We start from the raw sequence: 25,265 nt of genomic DNA on the forward strand, positions 1-25,265 counted from the left end.
GGATGGTCTGTCCATTGGCGTAAGTGAGGTGTTAAAGTCCCCCACTATCATTGTGTTACTGACGATTTCCTCTTTTATAAGTGTTAGCAGTTGCCTTATGTATTGAGGAGCTCCTATGTTGGGTGCATATATATTTATAACTGTTATATCTTCTTCTTGGATTGATCCCTTGATCATTATGTAGTGTCCTTCCTTGTCTCTTGTAACATTCTTTATTTTAAAGTCTATTTTATCTGATATGAGTATTGCTACTCCAGCTTTCTTTTGATTTCCATTTGCATGGAATATGTTTTTCCATCCCCTCACTTTCAGTCTGTATGTGTCCCGAGGTCTGAAGTGGGTCTATCGTAGACAGCATATATATGGGTCTTGTTTTTGTATTCATTCAGCAAGCCTGTGTCTTTTGGTTGGAGCATTTAATCCATTCACATTTAAGGTAATTATTGATATGTATGTTCCTATTACCATTTTCTTAATTGTTTTGGTTTTGCTTTTGTAGGTCCTTTTCTTCTCTTGTGTTTCCCACTTAGATAAGTTCCTTTAGCATTTGTTGAAGAGCTGGTTTGGTGGTGCTGAATTATCTTAGCTTTTGCTTGTCTGTAAAGCTTTTGATTTCTCCATTGAATCTGAATGAGATCCTTGCTGGGTAGAGTAATCTTGGTTGTAGGTTCTTCCCTTTCATCACTTTAAATATGTCATGCCACTCTCTTCTGGTTTGTAAAGTTCCTGCTGAGAAATCAGCTGTTACCCTTATGGAAATTCCCTTGTACATTATTTGTCATTTTTCCCTTGTTTCTTTCAATAATTTTTCTTTGTCTTTAATTTTTGCCAATCGGATTACTATGTGTCTTGGCATGTTTCTCCATGGGTTTATCCTGTATGGGACTCTCTGTGCTTCCTCGACTTGGGTGGCCATTTCCTTTCCCATGTTAGGGATGTTTTCGACTATAATCTCTTCAAATATTTTCTCGGGTCCTTTCTCTCTTTCTTCTCCTTCTGGGACCCCTATAATGTGAATGTTGGTGTGTTTAACATTGTCCGAGAGGTCTCTTAGGCTGTCCTCATTTCTTTTCATTCTTTTTTCTTTATTTTGTTCCGCAGCAGTGAATTCCACTATTCTGTCTTCCAGGTCACTTATCCGTTCTTCTATCTCAGTTATTCTGCTATTGATTCCTTCTAGTGTATTTTTCATTTCAGTTATTATATTGGTTATCCCTGTTTGTTTGCTCTTTAATTCTTCTAGGTCTTTGTTAAACATTTCTTGCATCTTCTCGATCTTTGCCTCCATTGTTTTTCCGAGGTCCTGGATCATCTTCACTATCATTATTCTGAATTCTTTTTCTGGAAGGTTGCCTATCTCCGCTTCATTTAGTTATTTTTCTGGGGTTTTTTCTTGTTCCTTCATCTGGTACATAGCCCTCTGCCTTTTCATCTTGTCTCTCTTTCTGTGAATGTGGTTTTTGTTCCACAGACTACAGGATTCTAGTTCTTCTTGCTTCTGCTGCCTACCCTCTGGTGGATGAGGCTATCTAAGAGGCTTGTGCAAGTTTCCTGATGGGAGGGACTGGTGGTGGGTAGAGCTGACTGTTGCTCTGGTGGACAGAGCTCAGTAAAACTTTAATCTGCTTGTCTGATGATAGGTTGGGTTAGGTTCCCTCCCTGTTGGTTGTTTGGACTGCGGCGACCCAACACTGGAGCCTGCCCAAGCTCTTTGGTGGGGTTAATGGTGGGCTCTGGGAGGGCTCATGCCAAGGAGTACTTCCCAGAACTTCTGCTGCCAGTGTCCTTGTCCTCATGGTGAGACACAGCCACCCCCAGCCTCTGCAGGAGACCCACCAACACTAGCAGGTAGGTCTGGTTCACTGTCCTATGGGGTCAATGCTCCTTCCCCTGGGTCCCAATGCACACACTACTTTGTGTGCGCCCTCTGAGAGTGGAGTCTCTATTTCCCCCAGTCCTGTCGAAATCCTGCAATCAAATCCCGCTAGCCTTCAAAGTCTCATTGTCTAGGAATTCCTCCTCCCGTTGCCAGACCCCCAGGTTGGGAAGCCTGACATGGGGCTCAGAACCTTCACTTCAGTGGGTGGACTTGTGGTATAAGTGTTCTCCAGTTTGTGAGTCACCCACCCAGCAGTTACGGGATTTGATTTTATTGTGATTGCGCCCCTCCTACCATCTCATTGTGGCTTTTCCTTTGTCTTTGGATATGGGGTATCTTTTTTGGTGAGTTCCAGTGTCTTCCTGTCAATGATTGTTCAGCAGTTAGTTGTGATTCAGGTGCTCTCACAAGAGGGAGTGAGAGCACATCCTTCTACTCAGCCATCTTGAACCAATCTCCTCTGCTATAAACATTTGTGTGCAGGTTTTTGCGTGGACACAAGTTTTCAACTAATTTGTGTAAATAACAAGGAGCACGACTAATGGATTGTATGGTAAGACTGTGTTTAGCTTTGTAAGAAACTGCTAACCTGTCTTCTAAAGCAGTAATGAATGAGATTTTCTGTGGCTCTGCCGCCTCACCAGCATTTGGAGCTGTTAGTGCTTTGTATTTTAGCCATTCTAATAGACGTGTAGTGGTGTCTCATTGTTTTAATTTGCAGTTCCCTAATGACACATGATGTAGAGCATCTTTTCACATGTTATTTGCCATCTGCATTTCTTCTTTGGTGAAGTGTTTGTTCAGTTCCTTTGTCTATTTTAATTGTGTCGTTTGCTTTATTGTTGCGTTTTAAGCGCTCTTTGTGTATTCTGGATACAATCCCACAAAATATGTGTTTTGTAAAGATTTTCTCCAAGTCTGTGGTTTGTCTTTTCATTCTCCTAACAATGTCTTTCACAGAGCAGAAGTTTTAAATTTTAATGAAGCCCAACTTATTAGCTTTTTCATTCAGGGATTGTATTTTTTTGGTGTCTTATCAAAAAAGTCATCACCAAATCCAAGCTCACCTGGATTTTCTCCTATGGTACCTTCTAGAAGTATTATATTTTAAACTTAGGACTATGATGATCCATTCTGAGTTAATTTTGTGGAAGGTCTCAGGTCCGGATCTATGTTAATTTTTTTTGTCCGTGAATGTGCTGTTGTTCTAGCATCATTTATTGAAAAGACATCCTTTCTCCATTGAATTGCCTTTGGTCCTTTGTCAGAGATCAGTTGGCTATATTTATGTGGGTCTATTTCTGTGCTCTCTAATTTGTCTCATTGAACTATTTGTCTATTCTTTTACCTATACCACTCTGCCTTGATTACTGTAGCTTTGTAGTAAGTCTTGAAGTTGGGTTGTGTCAGTCCTCTGACTTTGTTCTTCTTTAGTATTGTGTTGGCTATTCCTAGTCTTTTGCCTTTCCATATAAACTTGAGAATCAGCTTATTGATGCCCACAAAATAACTTACTGGAATTTTGACTGGGATTGTGTTGAATCTGCAGGTCAGGTTGGGAAGAACATACATCTCAACAATGTCAAGTCTTTGTAGCCATAAACATGAACCACCTCTCTGTTTTATTTACAACTTCGATTTCTTTCATCAGAGTTTTGCAGTTTTCCTCATATAGATCTTATACATATTTTATTATATTTGTACCTAGGTATTTAAATTTTTTGTGCTAATGGAAATGGTGGTGTTTTTTCTAATTTCAAATTCCCATTGTTCATTTCTAGTATATAAGAAAGCAACTGACTTTTGTATGTTAATTTTGTATCCTGCAAACTTGCTATAATTGCTTATTAGTTCCAATTCTTTGGGATTTTCTACACAGAAAATCATGTCATCTGTGAACAGATGGTTTTATTTCTTCTTTCCTAAATCTATATATCTTGTATTCCCTTTCCCTGTTTTATTGCATTAACTAGTATTTCTAGTCTAAAATTAGGATATTTAATATAAATATCTATATTTCTGGCTCTCTTGAAAAAAATAGAGAACTGGGCAAACAGCCTATCTTGGAAAAAGTTGGCTGGAGTTGAGATGGAGTATCTGCTTCTAGTTTACTGTGGTCCCCACCATTCATGGTCACAACACTTTGCTCCTTTGTGAAAAATGGCAATCAAGAGAGGATTAAAATTTCTGTTTAAATTGAAAACATGGTCAAGGTATACCAAGATCTTCACAAAAATCAGAGAACAGTCTCCATGGGCATGTCATTTGTAGGAAAGCCAGACCCTCCATAAACAGCTCCCTGTTCAAGTATTTGGGAATTTTTAAGATCTCCAAATACCTCCTTGTGAATGTCAATGGTCTACTAAACAGGCAGCCCCCATCTCATACCACCTCACTCACAGCTGCCTCAGCCTATCCCTTAGATCTCAAGGTTCTGCTCTTGATCTACCCCTTTCCCTACACCATTGCCATTTCATGTCAGTCTACCTGCTTCTGCCATTATTCTTTCAGGGAACACCTCACTATATCAGGAATCCAGCAGGGTGGACACATGCTGTTAGTGCTCTAAACCCACGATTGCCTTAGAATTTTTTGTGCGCTTAGGTCCAGATGTATTACGGGTTAAGAGGCTGCACTGAGCTGACTTAGGAACTCTATCACCACGATCACACCATTTCTATGAGAACATGTATTGGAATTCCAAACAAGTAACTTAAGGTGGAATACAACTTGTCACTAAGTTGAGGCCACCTGCAGCCCAGTAAGGGCAGGAAGACCACTTTGACAAAGAGACATCAGCCACTTCACTGCTTTGTGCCAGGTTGGCCAAAGCTGGAGTTTGTGCGTAGAGCTACAGTATGTCACTGTGTGTATGTGGGTGTGCCCACACGCATGTGTGTTGCACATGCATGCAAGCATGCATGCACATGGGGGAGGAGCAGGGAAGGAGGGAAGGAAGCATCATCACAGTTTGCCCAGCATTCAGATTCTAATATTTGACTTTTCAGAACTTTGGCCCTTATTATCTTTAGGTGTTACACTTCCTTTCTCTTTCGTTGCTGGTTGTCATTGGCTGCAGACAGGCAACCAGTTTTAAGAATCTCCTTTTGAATTTCAGAAGACAGTTATCTAATTCATAAGGCAACAAAGCCAGGTATGGGAATGGTCAGGTTTCTTCTTGAAGTTATGAGCCAGTGATTCTCAACCTGGATGCATGTTAGAATCATTAAGGAGCTTTAAAAACCTGCCAGTACCTGGCCCTACCTCAGAACAATTGAATCAGATGCTCCAGGGTGATGCCCAGGAAATCAGTGTGTATGTGTGCGCACACATGCACACACACACACACACGTGGTTCTAATGTGCAAATTCGGTTAAGAAGTACTGCTCTCAGGGTATGATGCTCAAGCTTGTACCCTTTCAGATGCTATGCGAAGATCTAATCATCTTGCCCCCTAACCTGTTCCACTGTGTGAGAACTCAGAGAGAAGACAGCCATTTATGAACCAGGAGGAAGTCCTGTACTAGATACTGAATCTGCCAAAGTTTTGACCTTGGACTTCCCAGAATCCAGAACTGTGAGAAATAAATGACTGTTGTTTGGAAAAAAATGATCTAATCATCTTATCTGAGCAAGGATCCTACGCCCATCCGTGCAGAGGAGGCTGCTTATAGACATTTTTCTTTAGTGACATGACAGGCACCTGATACTTTAGAAGGAAACGGGATTTCCTTTCTAACAAACAATGTTCTCTCTTTCAAGAGAAGAGGAAAAGGTGAAATTGACATCTACCAAGATAATTGAAGCAAATAACTCCAGGCACAGATGACAAAAAGTTCTTCCACATATCCATTAAATAAAGGTAACTGTTGCTTTTACAAGAAATGTAATTTGTACTAAATCTTCCCCTCTTTGGAACTATCTATAAATTTCTAAATTAACTTGTGGCTGCTGACACATTTCTTACCGTTGAGAGAACATCTTCTTCCCTCCCCCAGGTGTGCTTTTCTTTTATTTCTTTTGCTACAGTTGGAAGAGCGGAAGAAGAGGAAGGTTTTTATGTGTTTATTTTAAAGGTAACACCTAAAATCTTATCAAAACAGGACCCAGTTAAAAATACTTTCTCTCTGGCTCCTTCGGCAGTTGAGTAAGGGGTAAGCAGGGAAGGGATTCACACATTAGTTCCCTTGGAAGAGAACTGGTGAGTATCTGGCATCCTTGTGTGATGAGTCAAGCCATCAGAAGAGTGTAATTTGTGGAATAAACAACCAGGAATGGCACCCAAGTTCGTAAGTAATCAAAACTGGAGGCCATATCAGTTACTGTCTCAAGGTAAATTAGTGAGGAAAACTGATCTACTTTGGAAACTAAGCTGGTTTTCTCCTGTGGCTGGGAAATGTGCTCCACCCCTCAAAGGCAGGGAAGTCTGGTTGACTGTGTGGTTCATCCTACCTAAATCCATAGGTGGGGGGCACAGAGTAAAGAGGAGATAAGGAAGCAAAAATCTGAGGCAGTGGGGAGAAGTGAAGAAAGGTGAAGTGGGTGAGAACGGGAGGTGTGAGAAGGGTGTACCTTTAAATGTCCATACTCATCGGATCCCACTTGTAATTCATGGACCCTCATTGACACTGAATCATCTCTGAGCTAGGAGAAACCTGCATGGGCTGCAGAAGTTTGGCTCTTGAGTTTAGAATGGAAAAGTGACCTGTCATCACTCACTGGTCACTGAAGGGTAGAGAGAAGAGAGAGTGGCTGTACTGAATGGTTGGCTGGAATCACCATCACTTCAGAGAAAACTATTCAAGATGCATGCACTATTGAGGCTGTCATCACAGCTGAAGACAGATGGCCTTCCTTGTTGTTATTACCACAGCTTCTGTCAGACGTGTTTATCGAGTGTCTGGCTATACTGCCAGGTCAGTTTAGTTAGAGGGGAGGAACTCATTTGGCACAAAGAGACAATCTGTGCAGAGGGGGGGCTACAGTGCACTTACAGGGGCAGGAAGATCACAAAGCTATTCTAAACACACTTTTCACAACTCTCCTCAAAGAGCTGAATCTCAGTAGATACTAACTTTCTTTTAACATGCCTTGATCTGTGGATGAGAGAAGCCAGGAGCAGGAAGGTCGGGAACCATGATATCCCTAACATACAGTCTAGGGCACCAAGCTTGTTTCTTTCTTTTTTTTTTTTTTGCAGTACACGGGCCTCTCACTGTTGTGGCCTCTCCCGTTGCGGAGCACAGGCTCCGGACGCGCAGGCTCAGTGGCCATGGCTCACGGGCCCAGCCCCTCCGCGGCATGTGGGATCTTCCCAGACCCGGGCACGAACCCGTGTCCCCTGCATCGGCAGGCGGACTCTCAACCACTGCGCAACCAGGGAAGCCCCAAGCTTGTTTCTTATACATGGGAAATTTGACTTTTCTCTTTTCCAAAACTTGACTTCAAGATTATGAAAATAAAAATAATATTCATTTACCTGCATACATCTGGTAGTATGTATCAAGTGCATACAACAACTTTGCTGGCTATTCTCCTTTGCCCCTCCCCCATCCATTCTCCACCCTTGTCTCTTTGGCTTCTTGTTGGGTTTGGCCAAGGTGGGGGGATAGTAACAGAGATCAGAAGGTGAGAGGAGAGGAAAATGGGGACATTTGTTTCCCCTGCTTCCTTGTCCACAGCCTCTAGGCAAGCACTCTTTTTTGGGGACTTATAAAATGCCTCATTCATTGCTGTGGTATCCCTCACAATATTGCCTCCCATGAAAGAACTCATATGCCAAAGGAAGAGTGGCAATGGAAATGGGTCTAGAGAAAGTAAGTAACTGCCCAAGGACTGTCAACTAGAAAATGGAGTCAAGAATAAAACCAAGTCTGTCTGATTCTTCACTGAAATGGCTACATCTCATTACTGCTATGTTGGATATGTCTTCCAGTTTCATGGCAACATCAGTTTTCCCTGACCTGAATAATATTGTACAACGAATGGCACTAACAGACACATACAGAACATTCCATCCAACAGAACACACATCCTTCTTAAGTGCACATGGGAAATTCTGCAGAATAGATTATATGTCGGGCCACCAAGCAAGTCTTAACAAATTTAAGAAGACTGAAATCATATCTAGTATCTTTTCCAATCACAATGGTATGAAACCAGTAATCAATAACAGGAAGAAAACCGAAAAATTCACAAATACATGGAAATTAAACAACACACTCCTGAACAACAAATGGATCAATAAAGAAATCTAAAGGGAAATCAGAAAGTATCTTGAGACAAACAAAAATGAAAACACAGGGCGGGCACCGCGGGGTGGCTGTGGGGGCACAGGGCCTGTCACTGGGCTGAGCCCCGGCGGTGGGGCGGTGGTGGGGGGGGCAGCAGAGGCAGCTGCCGCCTCTGTCCTTGGGTCCGCTCCGCTCTGATCCCTGGTGTGTTGATTATTCCCCACCTGCTGCCTAATGGAGTCCAGGCTCTCACGTCACGGGAAATGCCTATACTGCCCTCCTCACTCACTTCCAGTGGCAGCTGCACTGCGTGGCTTGTGGGATCTTAAGTTCCCTGACCAGGGATCAAATCAGCACCCCTGGCAGTGAAAGCATGGAGTCCTAACCAGTGGACCACCAGAAATTCCCAAGAATGACACACAATGCTAACACAGAGGAAAGTAAAATGGAAAGATAGTGAGAAACTTGGTCCAAATGAAATTGCTGGAGCCCCTGTATGCAGCTATGACAGCTTTATACTAGGACTATTCAGTTACATGACCTAATAAATCTTCACCCCCCTTTTATTCATATAAGCTAGTTTGAATTGTGAATGATTCCTGATAGGTATCAGTAACTAGCAGTGGAGTGTTACAAATGATAGACTTTAAAAGGTACCATCCAAGGTAGGATTGAAGGTCAGTGAGGATTTGTCTGTCCCTGGCTAAGTTAGCTGTTCTTGTTATGCTTTAACAAAGCAGCTGGTTAAATTGTCGCCCATTCTCTCTTGGGACTCAGAGCACGTGCCGTTTGAGACGGAATCATTATTTAGCAGAACTTTTCAGGCTGTAGAATGTGTCTGCTGCTTCTTAAAGCTCTCAGTGAGTTTTTATGAGAAAGAGATAAGCTTCTCTCAAAGTTCGTCCTCTACAAGTAGAAAAAGAAGAAAAATATGTCTGATAAAAGATCTTTTCTGCCTTTCATAGCTGACAGCCAGGTAAAACTATACCTTGCAGGATTGGAAGAGGTGAGTTCTCTGTCTTATGATGAAGTTTGTTCCAGCAAAAGTGGGAAGACTAGAAACAGAACAGAAGATAAGACTAAAACCAGGAAGGAGCCTGAGCTGGATTGCCATTCATCCTCATGGTCATCAGAAGACATCATGACGGAGTGAAAACACAAGCCACAGGATGGGAGAAGCTATTACAGCACATATAACTGACAAAGCGCTCATATCTGGAACTCCTATAAGCAAACAAGAGACAATCCAGTAGAAAAGTAGGCAGGATTGATCAACAGACATTTCACAAAAGGGGATATCCAAATAAACATGGGAAAATGCTGAATCTCACTTGTCATGAGAGAAATGCAATGAAAACAAGAGGGTCCCACTATAGACTCTACCAGAAAAGCTAAAATAAAAAAGACAGATCATACCAGTGTTGTTGAAGAACTGTTGGAGCCCTCAAACACTTCTGGTAGAAATGTAAATACGTGCTTTGGAAAAGTGTGGTATTATCCATTAAAATTGAATGTGTGTATATCCTATTACCAAGCAATTCCACTCCTAGATATATGAGTGCATATGTATCAAAAGACACAGCAATATTACAACATTGTTTGTAACAGTCCCAAATTGGAAAACCCTAAACGCCCATCAACAGCGAATGGGCAAATAATTGCAATGAACTCTATACGCCGATGAACATGAACAAACTATTGCTACAGTCACCAGCACGACTAAATCTGGCAGATATAATTTTGAGCGAAGAAGCTTGACATAAAAGAACACATCCTATAGGGTTCCATTTATGTAAGCTTCAAAAACAACATGTGGTGTTAGAAATGAGATGAATGGAGATCTTGGGGAGAAGGGAGGGGGTCTGATTGGGAGGGCACACTAGGAGCTTCTGAGGGTCCTGATGTAGTCCTATTTCTTGACCTGGTGCTGGTTACACTGGTGTGCTCACTTTGCGATAATTCATGTGTGATTTCAGCACTTCTCTATCTGTCGATAACATTAAAATAATCTTTTAATCATAGACTATGGAAGAAGAAAAAAAACCAAAAATGAAAACACAACATACAAAAACTTATGGGTTTCAGCAAAAGAAGTTCTAAGAGGGAAGTATTTAGCAATAAATGCCTACATTAAAAAAAAGAAAGATCTAAATATACAACCTAGCTTTACATCTCAAGAAATTAGAAACAGGAGAACAAACTAAGTCCAAAATTAACATAAGGAAGGAAATAATAAAGATTAGAGCAGACACAAATAAAATAGAAAGTACAAAGACAATTAAAAAAATATCAATGAAACTGAGTTGATTTTTTGAAAAGTTAAACAAAGTTGACAAACCTTTAGCTAGACTAACAGAGAGAGAGAGAGAGAGAGAGAGAGAGAGAGAGGTTTCAAATAAAATTATAAATGAAAGAGGAAGCATTGCAACTGAGACCATAAAAATATAATGGATCATAGAGGTCACTATGAACAATTATACATCAACGAACTGGATAACTAGAAGAAATGGATAAACTCCTAGAAACACACAACCTACCAACATGGAATCATGAAGAGACAGAAAATCTGAATAGACCAGTAATGACTAATGATACTGAATCAGTAATCAAAACCTCCCAACAAAGAAAAGCCCAGTACCAGATGATCATTGGTAAATTCTACCAAACATTTACAGAAGGATTAATGTCAATCTTCTCAAATTCTTCCAAAAAACTGAAGAGGAGGGAACACAGCTAAATTCGTTTTATGAGGCCAGCATTACCCTGATACCAAAACCAGATAAGGACACTATAAGAAAAGAAAACTACAGGCCAATATCCTCGATAAATATAGACGCAAAAATTCTCAACAAAATTTTAGTAAACTGAATTCAACAGCACATTAAAAGGATCCTGTATCATGATCAAGTGGGATTTATCCATGGGATGCAAGGATGGTTCAATATACACAAATCAATAAACATTATACACTACTTTAATAGAATAAAAATCATATGATCCTCTCGATAGATGCAGAAAAAGCACTTGACAAAATTCAACACCCTTTCATGATAAAAGCTCTCAACAAATGAGGTATAGAAACAACATCCCTCAACATAAAGGTCATATATGAAAAAATCCACAGCTAACATCATACTCAACTGTGAAAAGCTGAAAGCTTTTCCTCTAAAATCAGGAACAAGACAAGGGTAACCACTCTCACCATTGTTTTTCAACATAGTACTGGAAGTCCTAGCCAAAAGCAATCAGACAAGAAAAAGAAATAAAAGGCATCCAAACTGGAAAGAATAGCATAAAGTTATCTCTATCTGCAGATGACGTGATCTTGTATATAGAAAAGCCCAAAGACTCCACCAAAAAACTCTTAGAATAAATGAATTCAATAAAGCTACAGGATACAAAATCAACATACAAAAATCTGTTGCATTTCTATACATTAACAGTGAAATATCTGAAAGAGAAGAAAACAATCCCATTCAAAGTGGCAACAGGGGGCTTCCCTGGTGGCGCAGTGGTTGAGAGTCCGCCTGCTGATGCAGAGGACACGGGTTCATGCCCCGGTCCGGGAGGATCCCACATGCTGCGGAGCGGCTGGGCCCGTGAGCCATGGCCTCTGAGCCTGTGTGTCCGGAGCCTGTGCTCCGTGACGGGAGAGGCCACAACAGTGAGAGGCCCGCGTACCGCAAAAAAAAAAAAAAAAAAAGAATCTGACCAAAGTAGCAACAGGGGAAGGCCCCACAGAATGAACTTTTATCAGTCTCAGCTGGTCTGTTTATCTAGCTTCCCTTGCCAAAAGATTGCTTTCGGCAATTGCATGGGAGTGTAATGCAATTATGATTGAAAAGATGTGAGGAAAAATTATGAGAAGCACTTCTGGGAAGTGATTCTTTGCTGTTAAGAAGTTACACAAGGGAGGGACTTTCTTTTTTTCCTGTCTTGAACATTGTTATCTACATGGATACCTAAAACTGCAGAAGCCATGAGGAGAGCCATCCTAAGAGGACACCACTTTGAGGATGGGGGAGGCGAAAGGTGGAAAGAATTGGCTTCTTGCAGGAGGCGTGGGGACCCTGATTGGAAGAACCCTGGAATTGCCCTATCTCACCTAACTTCCTGTTTTATGAGACAATAAATGTTCCTTGGGCTTCCCTGGTGGTACAGTGGTTGAGAATCTGCCTGCTAATGCAAGGGACATGGGTTCGAGCCCTGGCCTGGGAGGATCCCACATGCCACGGAGCAACTAGGCCCGTGAGCCACAACTACTGAGCCTGCGCGTCTGGAGCCTGTGCTCCGCAACAAGAGAGGCCGCAACAGTGAGAGGCCCGCACACCGCGATGAAGAGTGACCCCTGCTTGCCACAACTAGAGAAAGCCCTCGCACAGAAACGAAGACCCAACACAGCAAAAATAAATTAATTAATTAATAAAAACTCCTACCCCCAACATCAATCAATCAATCAATCAATCAATAAATGTTCCTTATGGTTCAAACTCCTTTCTGCCGGGTTTTCTGTTACTGTTAGTAGATGGGGGTTGGGGGTGCCCAGAGAAAGAGAACCAGTCATGGCTTTCTTGACATAAGAGAAGCCGTTTTGTGATCTGAGCCTAGCCACAATGCTTGTCCTTGAGGAGGTCTCAGTAATTAATGACCTTTAGGGAACAAAGGAATGAAAAGCAGTCAAGAAACAATAGTTCAGCAATGAAACAGAATCCTAGTTCCTCCTCACGGGATATACATCACCATCTGATACACATCTTTGAGTTCTGCAGGAACTAAGGTCCCTACCTAGGTGGAGGATGGTAACTGTTTAATACGACCCCAGTCTGGTCAGGACCTAAGGAATGATGACATTGACCTTTTCTGACCCTTATGACTTCAATCAGCTAAAGCTTGGACTCTGTCAACCTCTGCCCCAATTCAATGCTGAATTCTCCTCTGCTCAAGCCCCTTCAAGAATATGCATGTACCCTTAGCTTAAAATTTCCCCAGTGTTTTCCTTACTTGCTGCAAGTAATAAATACTGTCTTCTCCTGAGCTTTTGCTCCGTTTTATCTCTTGGCTTGACACCCACCAAAAAATGAACCCAGTTTGGGGGTAACATTGCTTCTAGCCAAAATAAAATGAAGATAGATACATATAGATTGTGGTTCTGGTATTAACTTCTAATATTTAAGGACATTGTCTAAAGGAAGTAATTTTGTCATGATCCAGTTTGGGTCCTCTTATTTGTCCAAACCTCTATGTAGTTCCTCTAAATGGTCACCCTAGCCATGGATCAAGCATCATATAAAAGAACTCCAGAAATTTAAGACTCACTGTCTTTTTTTTTTGTTTGTTTGTTTTTTGCCTTACGTGGGCCTCTCACTGTTGTGGCCTCTCCCGTTGCGGAGCACAGGCTCCGGACGCGCAGGCTCAGCGGCCATAGCTCATGGGCCCAGCCGCTCCGCGGCATGTGGGATCTTCCCGGACCGGGGCACGAACCTGTGTCCCCTGCATCAGCAGGCGGACTCTCAACCACTGTGCCACCAAGACTCACTGTCTTTGCTCTGAGTTTGCTGCTTTGACCCTTCCCTTCCCTCAATTCTTCCAGCTTGCCTTTGACTTCTTTTTTCAGTCTCCAGTATTCAACTTCCCCTCGTCTTCAGGCTTGACCGTGAGTCCTGCCTTCTGCATTACAGCTTACACTTCTCACTGGTTAAGACTAGGAGTCTCCCTGCAACTACATGGCCTCAGTAGGACTTAGGAAAATGTCCCCGTGATTTCCCCTCTCATCTCATACCTCACTTGGGTGATCTCAGGACTTTTGCTTCTCATCCTTTTTGGTTTGAATTTCCCTTCTGGGTTCTACAGTTACCATGTCTGCTTACTCAGACCAGAGGTTTTAACCAACTGCTATAACTCCTCATTCGTGCTGAACTGACTCAATGTTCCCCCTGTTAAGTCTGAGTTGACTTCAACTCTATTTCCATGGAGGGTTGCTTCTTTTCAGTGTGTACTTTATGGAAAAAGTCAGCTGCAGCTGTTACCTGGGAAGAATTCTCCCTCTGTGCAGTTCTGCACGGTTACCTCTGCCCCTTCTCTGACAGACAGGAATTGCAATCTTACTATGGCTGTTTTTGATAGAAAGGGAAGCGCTCTCAGATTGCATGCTGGTCTGTTTGATGCTCCCAAAGCCCTCCTCGTTCCCAGGTTTAGCAATCAAGGCTTTTTCTGTTCAGTTTTTCAAGCCAACAATATGAAAGCTACATTAGGAGGTGAGAGGTATGCAAAAGTGTACACAAAGTTCCCTGCCCTTATTTTAGTAGGTGATGCCTGCCCACCTCGAAGGTCCGTTCCAGCTCTTAAATTCCATGTTTCCAAATAAGATAGTAAAATATTCAACTTTACAGATTGCTAAATTCTTGGACCAAAGCACGAGCCACCCCCAACATGCCTGATTGGATAACAATGCAAAGTACAATGTTATAACATGTGCAATGCATTGTCTTCCCTTTTTAAAAACTCATTTTGTGAAACCCCGTAATTGAATCAGGATTGAACTTCCCGTGGCATAAAACCAAATAGAATTACACTGATGCTAAAAATGTAAATGTATCCCAGATACCACTGAATGATGTATTCATGGGAACATTCAAGTCTGAAGAGTTGTGTGCACACACTGTGATAATAAAGCAGAACCTGAAGATCAGGCATTTGAGATATAAACACTTATGGGAACATTTTTAATTCCCTGCTTTTTAAAAATTGTAAGACCACTTTTTTTTTTTTTTTTTTTGGCGGTACGCGGGTCTCACTTCTGTGGCCTCTCCTGTCGCAAAGCACAGGCTCCGGACATGCAGGCCCAGCGGCCACGGTCCACAGGCCCAGCCGCTCCGCGGCATGCGGGATCTTCCTGGACCAGGGCACGAACCCACGTCCCCTGCATCGGCAGGCGGACTCTCAACCACTGCGCCACCAGAGAAGCCCGTAAGACCACTTTTGACCATGAGACCCTAGAATGTGGGACCTGGGACAATCCCTAAGAGATCATCGGTTCATTCTCCAGATGGTAAAAAGGATGCCTGGAAGGGTAAAGAGATACACTCAGGGGCACTCAAAGTACAAAGAGAGCCAGGTCCAGGTTTGGCTCAACACACCTGTATGAGGCTGCTACCTGGTGTCTATTGTTGCTCTAGGCATTGGCATCCAGAGGTGAAAAATAACCACTGCTCTTGTCGTAGCCCCACATGTGCAGATGTCTAGATCAGTCCTTGTTCCACTTTCTCCCGCATTCTGAATAGACTCCTTGAGAAATAGGAAACTCTATATTTAGCAGCACATGCCAAGAAGCTTAGGAAAAAATAGAGGAATATTTCCCTGTCTCCCTAGTCTTGAGCCCTACTCCCTAAGCAGAGTCCTACACTGAGTTGCAGAGAGTCAGTTAGCTCTGTTTCTTTCGGCTTCATCTTCCTGCCTCTTACTGCATTGCAGAAACTCGTCTCTTATTATTCACGTATAACATCTCCGTGGACAGACCCAGCCCGGTGACATTTCAGTTTATTGCAGTCTCCCTGTTTGATGGCAAGTTAGGGGGATATCTTTTGGAGAATGCACGTACAAAACACTTATTTGCCTTTTTTTTTTTTTAAAAGAGGGTAGTCAATTTTCCAAGGAGGAAAATTGTGCAGCGTGACGCTTCTCCACCAGTGTGGAGATGCTGGCTCTGATCTTGGGGCCTGGGATCTCTCCTAGTGCTGTTGCCAGGCAGACTTGTTACTGACACACATTTCCTCCCCGATAAGTAGAGTTCTTCCCCCCTCCCAACTTCATTATGCCTGCAGCCGGTGCTCGGCTGCAGAGGGAGCCATGCCAGACACTCTGATTCACGTTCCTAAAATATCAGCCGGCCTGGGTATGCGAGCGATGCGGTAAATCTGGAAAACATAAATCAGATCGTTGGATGCTATATCTGCTCGTACACATAGGCTGCTGCAGCAGGCCACGGTGACATGCCCTCCAGCTTTGGGGGCTACAGCCAGGAGGAAGTAAAAGGACGTAGTTTGCAGAGCTGGGAAAGGAGGGCAGGAGCTGACATGCAGAAGACGCTTTAAACATGCGGACATACATCCCAGACACCAGACGTGAAGTGGAGCTCAGGCTCAGAGATTGTTGGGAGGGGCTGGAAAAGGATGCCTAAGGAGTGGCCCCGATGTTAGCACATCTTCCAGCGTAAAGAGCTTGTCGATGCCCTGCATTTGGACATCAGAGGGAAGGCTCCAGCTTTCCGAGGAACCCAGACAAGATGGAAAATCAAATATATAGAATCTGGAAGGTGGGAAACGTCCTTAAAGAACACTCTAGAGAAAGCCAACCAACAAGGCCCTTCCTTCAGTGAACAAAGTGCCTTCATTGAGCCACTTAATCGTTTCAAATTCCGGAAAAGAAGGGCCTTGTCCATTTAGCGGAGTTCAGGCCATTCGATCCCAGGGCTTCTTGACCTGGGCCTGCGGACAGCTGGCTCGTCACAAATGGCAGTACTCCTCTGGGTCAGCAGTGCCAGGATTCCTAATTCAAAAGTAGTTTTAGAATTGTATGAAAGTAAGGAGGGTTCATACCTTAGATTCCCAACCCTCAGTCACTGCTTTGCTAGGGTTAGGTCCTGCTATATCAGTGGGGCTCTGTCCTAAAATCAGATCAGGTTCCCTGGGGCTTTGTGCCTAAGGATGCAGGAGAATGTCTAGGAGTGAACAGGAGGCAGAGCTGGGATGAGATGGGAGGTGTCACCTAGGAGCAGCTGTGAGTGTAAATTAAAGGAAATGAAGGAGCAATCAGAGGCCCACCCGGAAGTGTCCAGGAGTTACATCTTGGGGAGTCAAGAAAGACCCATGAACAGACTACCAGGTGGTAGGGCCAACGGCTCCACTTGACATTATGGTATCAGATGAGTGAGCCCAGCTCACCTGTCTCCAGGTGTTCAGGTGAATGAGACCATCCATGTGTAACAAGGTGAGATACTGAGAAATTAATCATAGCTTATCTTTTGTGCTATTCTGACCTATCAGCGAACACGATGGAAAGATAATTTCCCCCTTTCCCTTCCAGGAAAGGCAGCCAGGGCTTTGTGTTCCCAGACCTGGGTATCCTGACCCCAGGCAGGGAATTTCCAGCTCTTCGTGAGTCAGGCCCACCTGGGGAATTAAGGAGGCTTCCAAGAAGGGAAGAGGGTAGAGGTTTAGGTGCTGTTTGGGTAAGAGAGTCAAGGTCTGACCCCAAGTAGGTGATAGAATCCTGGGAATTTGGAAAATGAGATGGGGTACATTTGTAGGATTCTCCACATGGCCCGTCCCCTATACTTTGTGCTCCTGCCATGGCCAGACGAGACTTGGCTGTGGACGCTCATGGATCCTGGACACTTCTGTGGCCTTGGGAGCAGGGTTAAAGTTCCTCTTAGGGAAGCCTGGGGATGCAGAGAGGAGCCGTAAAGGCCATCTTTGTGGTTGCCGGAAATAGAAGTGCCCAACAGAAGGCAGGGACCAGCACATGGCAGAAGATTCAAACAGCAGAGACAGCTGCAGTGACAAGAGTGACCCACACCGATTGACAATAAACCGGTGAATGAGTTGATCTTGATGACCTTCCAGGTCCAAGATGTGTAATTCTACACGCCCTCTGTCTCCTCCTCGCAAGCTGATTCCCCCCCACCAATCCCACGACTCAGAATGACTGACACAGCACCCACGGATTTCCAGCACACCAGCACGCTCTGTTCTCCCCCTGCCGGGGCCAAGGCACTGGTTGTACAGCTGTGCGCCATTTGCACTCCACTGCCCCACGCAAGTCCATGTGTGTGGGTACTGGGGGGAGACGCGTTGCAGAACGGCCAAGTCCAAGATGCCGACAAGAAACGTTACATAAGCTTTTGCAGTTAATGAAAAGCACTTCTACTCCATTCCTTGTCAGACTGCAAAACCAACAGCTGCACGCAATCAGGCACCAACATGCAGGGAGCCATTCCCCTGTTTACACAGGAAGCTCCAGCATGCTCCATGTCCCTCCAGAATCACACCACCGAGCCAGCCAAGGTCTCAGCTCTGGTCCTGACACATGGCTGGCTTGGACTTTGCTTTCTGAGTTCAGCGCACATCCTGAGTCATCTCCCCAGGAAAGACAACGCTGCCACGTCCAGGCCTGAGCTTGCCCCCCTGCTGGCATTCAGCCAGGTGTGTTCAGGGTCCCGTGATGCCCTAAGCCTGGGGTCACTGATTTCCTCCTGTCCCAGTGCTGTCCCCCGTCTCTATGTCACTTTCCAGTGTGCCCTCCATGTTCATCCCATCTTTTTCATTAGTAAATTCGCAAGGGTTTTTCCAAGTCCAGTTTAAACACCTCTTTCTCTGAAAAGCCTCTTTAACTACCCAGGCAGAATTCACTGCTTGTATCTCTACACTTGGCCACTATTGCATTTCCCTGCGGATTGTAGTTAATTGTTTACCTGTCTTTCCCACTTATTAGATGGCAAATCCTTGGAGAAGAGAAGCCATATCTTATTAAACCCCTGAGCCTTATGTAATACTGGTAAAACGAGTATTTCTTCTTTTTTACAAATTCATATAAAAAGGCATACTGTGTAGGTGGAAAGCCCAAACTAGGGAAATATCTGGTTTTCAAAAGAGATCACAAGCTATCCAAGTCAAAAATTCTTGTAAAATTGTCTATGGAAAGATAAATTCTTTTTTTAAAAAAATTATGAAAAATACACATAACATAAAATTTACCATGTTAACCATTTTTAAGTGTACAGTTCATTGGCATTAAGTACATTTACATTGTTGGGCAACCATCACCACTATCGATCTCTAGAACATTTTCACCTTTCCCATCTAAAACTCTCTACCCATTAAACACTAACACCCCATCCCTGCTTCCCCTAGCCCTGGCAACCACCATATTACTTTCTGTCTCTGTGAATTTGACCACTATACGTACTCATATAAGTGGAATTATACAATATTTGTCTTTTTGTGACTCCTTATTTCTCTTGGCATAATTCCTCAAGGTTCATCCGTGTGCATGTGTCAGAATTTCCTTCCTTTTAAAGCTGAATAATATTTCATCATACGTATATGCCACATTTCATTTATTCATTCGTTGATGGACACGTGGGTTGCTTTCATCTCTTGGATATTGTGAATAATGCTGCTATGAACATGGCTGTACAATTATCTCTTCAAGCCCCTGCTTTCAGTTCTTTGGGGTATAAACCCAGAAGTGGAATTGCTGGATCATATGATATTCCTATATTTAATTTTTTGAGAAACCACCATACTGTTTTCCAGAGTGGCAGCACCATTTTACATTGCCACCAACATGCACAAGGGTTCTAATTTCTCTGCATCCTTGCCAACACTTGTTATTTTCTGTTGTCTTTTTTTTTTCCATAATTGCCCTCCTAATGGGTATGAAGTGGTATCTCATTGTGGTTTTGATTGGCATTTCCCTACTGATAAGTAAAATTGAGCAAAAGACAATTTCCTTTACTTTTTTTCTTTCAGATTAAAGAACTACATCATGTACTTTAGAAAATTTGAAAGATCGGGAAACAGAAATTAAAGTACAGGAACACGCAAGAGGAAAAAACCACTTGCAATCCAGTTACCTAGAGATAAACACTGTTAACATCCTTCCAGTCTTTCTTTCTATGTAAATGAATTTTTATGGCAAAAATTCATTTCCTTATTTAGCAACTCCCCACCTAGCCCTGCCCCAAGAAGAGACCTTTTTTGTTCAGGGAATGATCTGCTAAGTTCCCTGAGGGGTATGCTGGAGGTAAAAATATCTTATTTGGTTTTAGGCTTAATATCAGGTTTTTGCTTTGCTGAGTGGACATATAACAAAGGGCAAGAGCCAACTGCTCAATGAGGACGCTTTTAGGGGCTGGAGATGGCGAAAGGGAAGCATGTGGCAGAGAAGAGGAACAAGTGAGGTGAGTGTGCTACAAGGGAAGAGAATTTTGGAGCAAAGAACAGATATCCATGGAGGAATCTGATTACATTTCTGTCTTCCTCCAAGAACTTCAGTGACATCCATATTGCTCATCAGGGGATGGTGGGGTGGGTTTGCTATAGAGAACATCATGAATGTACCAACATGGCTGGAAAAGAACAAACGCAGAGCCTTGCCACAGGGCTGGAACAGAAAGAGACATAGCTTACGCTATGTGGGACCTTAGAACCTTAGAGATTGGGACCTTAGAAAACCTGGGCTCATACTATGCACAATGCTCTGTTGGCATTTTCCCATGTATTTAAGAGTCTCCTGAAGTATTCTATCCAGGCCAAGACTAGGAACTAGTTACCAAAAATCCACTTCTTCTTCCTGGGTTCCTTTGCAGTTAGATGTGCCCATGTGACTAGTTTACGCCAAGGGAGGGTGTAAAGAGTTTGTCCCATTTCTAGGCCAAGGCTTTTTTTTGTGTGTCTGTGGTACACGGGCCTCTCACTGCTGTGGTCTCTCCCGTTGCGGAGCACAGGCTCCGGACGCGCAGGCTCAGTGGCCATGGCCCACGGGCCCAGCCGCTCTGCAGCATGTGGGATCCTCCCAGACCAGGGCACGAACCCGTGTCCCCTGCATCGGCAGGTGGACTCTCAACCACTGTGCCACCGGGGAAGCCCTAGGCCAAGGCTTTTAAAAAGCAGTGGTGCCCACCTCATCCTCCTTTCCCTTCCTCCAGCTTGATAAGGGTGATGACAAGGCCCTAAGCGACGGGGGAGCCAAAAGATGGAAGGAACCTAGGTTCCTGAAAAACCAATGAAACCATGCAGAAGAAAGCCAGCTGCTGACGAGGAACACTTGTTTCCCATTGTTATGTGACTGTCATTTCTATTCATAACAGCCTAGTCTGTCCTGGCTAATATATCATCATCGAATGCAATTTAATTATCCAGTACTCTATTGTTAGATGGCTAGACTGGATAAACTGCATTTTGAGGTGTAATATTGTGTTTTAGTTCCACTGCCCAGTAGTCGGGTGTATCAGATAAAAGGGTTTTGGCTGCAAGTAACAGAAAACCTAATTGGAATTCACAAACAAGAAGGGATTTATCGGCTAACTGGGAGCACAGAGGTAAATGGACTGTACTGACGGCTACAATGATGTGAAGACTCAGTTTCTTTCTACCTCTCTTCTTTTTTTTTTTTTTTGCGGTACGCGGGCCTCTCACTGCTGTGGCCTCTGCCGTTGCGGAGCACAGGCTCCAGACGCGCAGGCTCAGTGGCCATGGCTCACGGGCCCAGCCGCTCCGCGGCACGTGGGATCTTCCCGGACCGGGGCACAAACCGTGTCCCCTGCATCGGCACGTGGACTCTCAAACACTGCGCCACCAGGGAAGCCCTACCTCTCTTCTTTTTTATACCCAATGTTCGTTGCCTCCTAGGGCTAACTTCCTGATGATTGTAGAAGAATTTCACGCTCTCTTGTTCTCACGTGACAGGAGAGTTTGTCTCTCACAATCAACCAACAGCAGCTCAAAGCTTTGCACTGACTGGCTCATCCCTGAACCAAACCTTGTGACCATGACAATTGGACTTCCAGTAGCGGAGACCAATCAGGGCTATCTTCTGGAGCTGAGAGTAGGTTTGGTCCCACCCAGCAATGGCTAGATGGCTGCCACCAGTGGTGCTTACCTTTATACAGAGATGGAGAAACTGCGTTGCTCAGATAGACAAAGGAGAAAGTCACTTGATTCCAGCTTTCCCTGAAACAAAGAAAGTTTCGGGAGATGCTAAATAAAAGTGAAGTAATTTCCCCCTTCTATGCCTTGAAATATGTCTTTGGAAAAATTACTTTCTGCAAAAAAGATAAGAAAGATGGAAATGGTGAAAGAAGTAGATGATTTAAAGACAAGGACACAGAGTCAACAACCTGGGGAAAATTAAGTGACTTGGAAATGAAGTCCGGATATTTGAGAAAGAATATTTTATATGAGACACTCTCATGGTGGGATGGTACAAAACAGAATTTAAGGAAAGGACAGTGGTATATCTGGATGTCATGTGTGGGAAATTAAAGCTCAAATCTCTTTCTCGGCTGGTTCTCTCTCTGCTATTGGAATACCTTGCACATTTATGCACATTGAGCGTGACTGTCAAGGACACTGTCTGTATGCTAAATTCAGGCTAGTTATGCTGACCTCAGCCTTTCCTCCAAACAGTACAAATTCATTTTCCTGGAAATCATGGAATGGACTAGAAACAGAAGAGAGGTAGGTAGGTAAAGGCTTTTCTTCCTATACTGCATCACTCTTTACCTCTAAGACAGGAATTAGATAGGTTTTACTTGTTGGTTCACAGAGGAATTGGACCAATTATTTTTATGCACACAAAAATAATTCCTTTCAGCACAGATGCTCATTGATTGACTTAAAAACCCCCAGTGTGTAAAACCTGCACAAACAAAAGGCATGCAAAGAGATCTGCTATAATAAGATTAAGTTCAAATGGCAAGGCAGGTGTTGAATTGAAAATTAACTGGCAATGTCAACCACAAAATGGTCTAACTCACCTTCTCTACAGAAGCAAGGGAGCCTGCTCTGTTTGTTTTTCTGCCTTACTCCCTCCCCAATGCAATTCTCATATTTCCAATGCAATCCTCAAAATCCAACTCATCTTCCACTTCCTCCGTGGAATCTTCCTGAACTACTACAGCCTCTATCTCCAGACTCCCTGGCACTCACTGAAAAGGTACTAAAGAATAGGGGTTAAAAGCTCAGACTGTGATGTCAGCCCTGCGATCAACCTAGATCCTTAGTCCACTAGCTGTGTGACCTGGGGCTCATCCACTCTGAGCCTCAGTTTCCTTGTCTGAAAAATGGGACCAAGAGGGTGACTGTAAGAATAAAATGAGATAGTGCATGCAATGAGATAATGCCTGGAGCAGGAACTCAAACAGGGACTTTAAATGTCAACATATTGTTCAAAAGTGCACCACTAGTCAAGACTTCCTGCTTGATGGCGGGTCAAACGGAAATTTGGATCTTGAAGCAATTTAGAAATGGGCCAAACTCACTTATGAACATTGTTTTTGTGAGACTGTAATGAGGTTTGGGGGAAGAGGCAACGTTTAACAGATTCTCCATCACCTAAAAAAATGAATGAACCAATGAGCCATTACAAAGGATCATTATGAATTTGTTCACTGAAACAAACCTGTAAGGCCCTGGACTGAGCAACACAGCTAACCAGCACTTAAAGTGGTGAAAGTTTCTTTCTTTTTCTTTTTCACAGACGTCTACTGCTTGTGTGAGCAGCTTTTGACAGGAAAGAGCTCTCTGCAGGAGGCATCCTTTTGTCTTGTCACTAACCTTAAACCAGGCACCCCCATGCTCCACTCATCTCCGGCCCTAGCACCCCTTTCAAATCTTTTGATCACCCAATACCTTGCCTAATTTGTTGGTTCTTTCTGTAGATCAAAGAAATAGAAATGAAGAATAAGTAATTGTCAGATGACCAGATCTCTTCCCTAGTTTCCCCTTCAGTAATCCTGCGGAACAAACTGTGTGAACAAGATAGCACAGAAAGAAAAATCACAAGAAGTCGACAAGCCTGCAGGCAGTGGGGGATGGCAACGACTCTGATCACCTATCTCAACGGATGAACGGAGATTACTTCCCTTTTTCCCTTTAAAAACTTTCGTGGCCGAGCAGAATCTTCGGAGATGCTTTTCTAGGACACTGAGTCCACCATCTCCCCAGATTGCGAGCATTCTGATTAAAAGCAACTTTCCTTTCTACCAACATCTCTTTCTCGGGTATTGATTTTCGAGCGGCGAGCAGCCAGACCTGATTCGGTAACACTTATTCACGTCCAGTGGTGAGAGAATGGGCCACAGAACGGTATAAAGCAGCACCAGAGCTCTGGCCCAGTTCCCCCCTAGGCCTGATCTTGGGAAAGTTACGTACTCCCTCCCAAGTAACAGTTTCCTCATCTATGAAATGGGAATAAAATTCTCCCTATATCAAATGGTTTCTGTGAGAATTAAACAAGCCAATTCATGCAAAGAACTCAGTTAATATCTGACACAATGTATATTCAATAAATGTATGGAATTATGGTAGAAATAACTATCCCACAATTCAGATTTCTTACTACTTTTCTTTAGCATTGTCTTCAAATGTGGACTCATTTGTTTAAGCACACCTTTACGTGAAACTTGGAGCCAGCACTTTGCTGTTTTATGGAATTTGCATTTTTTAACCAATAAATCTTTTGAACAGTGCTCTGTGGATATCAAGAATGATAATGATAAGGGTTGTTACAGAAAATCCATGTAAGAGATGGGAGAACTAGACCCATAGGTGAGGGAGGTTGGTATGATCTATAATCACTTATTTGAAAAATCAGCTCCTCTCCCAAACTGAGTTGATTTCCTACCATCAGCAAGACATGCTTCAAATTCTTCTTGGACAAGAAAATTTCTAAAAATCTTATACCTAACCAAATCATCTATGCCCTTGAACTAAATCTGGGAAACTCTGGGTTATGATATTATGCACCTAATACAGTAGGAATGAGCTTAAAGTAATTCTCCATAGAGAGATTTACAGAAAGGCTGTTCTTTGTATATATTCTGAGATGATGTCACTGTCTCACTTTCATTGGGAGGGGCCAGGAATTGTGATAGGGCTGGGGCCCAGCAATGACGGCTGGCTCCTCTCACCTGGACCCTTTAAGAACAATGACCCTTTTGTGAGTTATCAGGCCTTTCTTCTGGTGAAAGGAAGAACAGACACTTGACCTACAGGTGCCTAATTGTAAGAAGGCTCTAACTACCAAGGCTAAAGGCCACAGACAGGCACTGGCCAGCCACTGAGAATGCACTAAGCCAGACAGGCATGGCCACCACCCTCCTGGAGCTTACACTCTAGTGGGAAAGACAGCAAATACATGATGGGCAAACATAATTACAACTGTAATGAACCCCATGAAATACAGAGAAGCACTGGATTTTATACTGGGACTTGATGGAAAGGGGAGAGGGGAAGTTAGGCATGAAATTGCAAACACAACTTTTATATCAAAACGAGCATAGATACATGACGTAGAACACAAACTTGCTTCAGTGTTAGAGGTAAAGGTGGAGACGGCAGAGAAATCGCATTTGCCTGGAGTGGGACTGGCT

The 25,265-nt window shown here is 43.3% G+C and overlaps 1 protein-coding gene across 23 annotated transcripts in view; it reads right to left on the reverse strand.

The window, feature by feature from the left end:
• Window positions 1-25,265, reverse strand: part of SIPA1L1 (signal induced proliferation associated 1 like 1) — a 500,369-nt gene that overhangs the window by 452,148 nt on the left and 22,956 nt on the right. For 21 of the 23 annotated variants that reach the window (XM_067731629.1, XM_067731561.1, XM_067731637.1 and 18 more), the window contains one exon: window positions 21,773-21,843. The exons of the other annotated variants lie outside the window; for them this stretch is intronic. The gene's annotated coding sequence lies outside the window, so the exon portion shown is untranslated. The remainder of the gene's footprint in view (window positions 1-21,772; window positions 21,844-25,265) is intronic. 23 annotated transcript variants of the gene reach the window in all.

The sequence above is a fragment of the Pseudorca crassidens genome, chromosome 1 (assembly GCF_039906515.1).
Source record: "Pseudorca crassidens isolate mPseCra1 chromosome 1, mPseCra1.hap1, whole genome shotgun sequence".
NCBI classification, from domain to species: Eukaryota; Metazoa; Chordata; class Mammalia; order Artiodactyla; family Delphinidae; genus Pseudorca; species Pseudorca crassidens.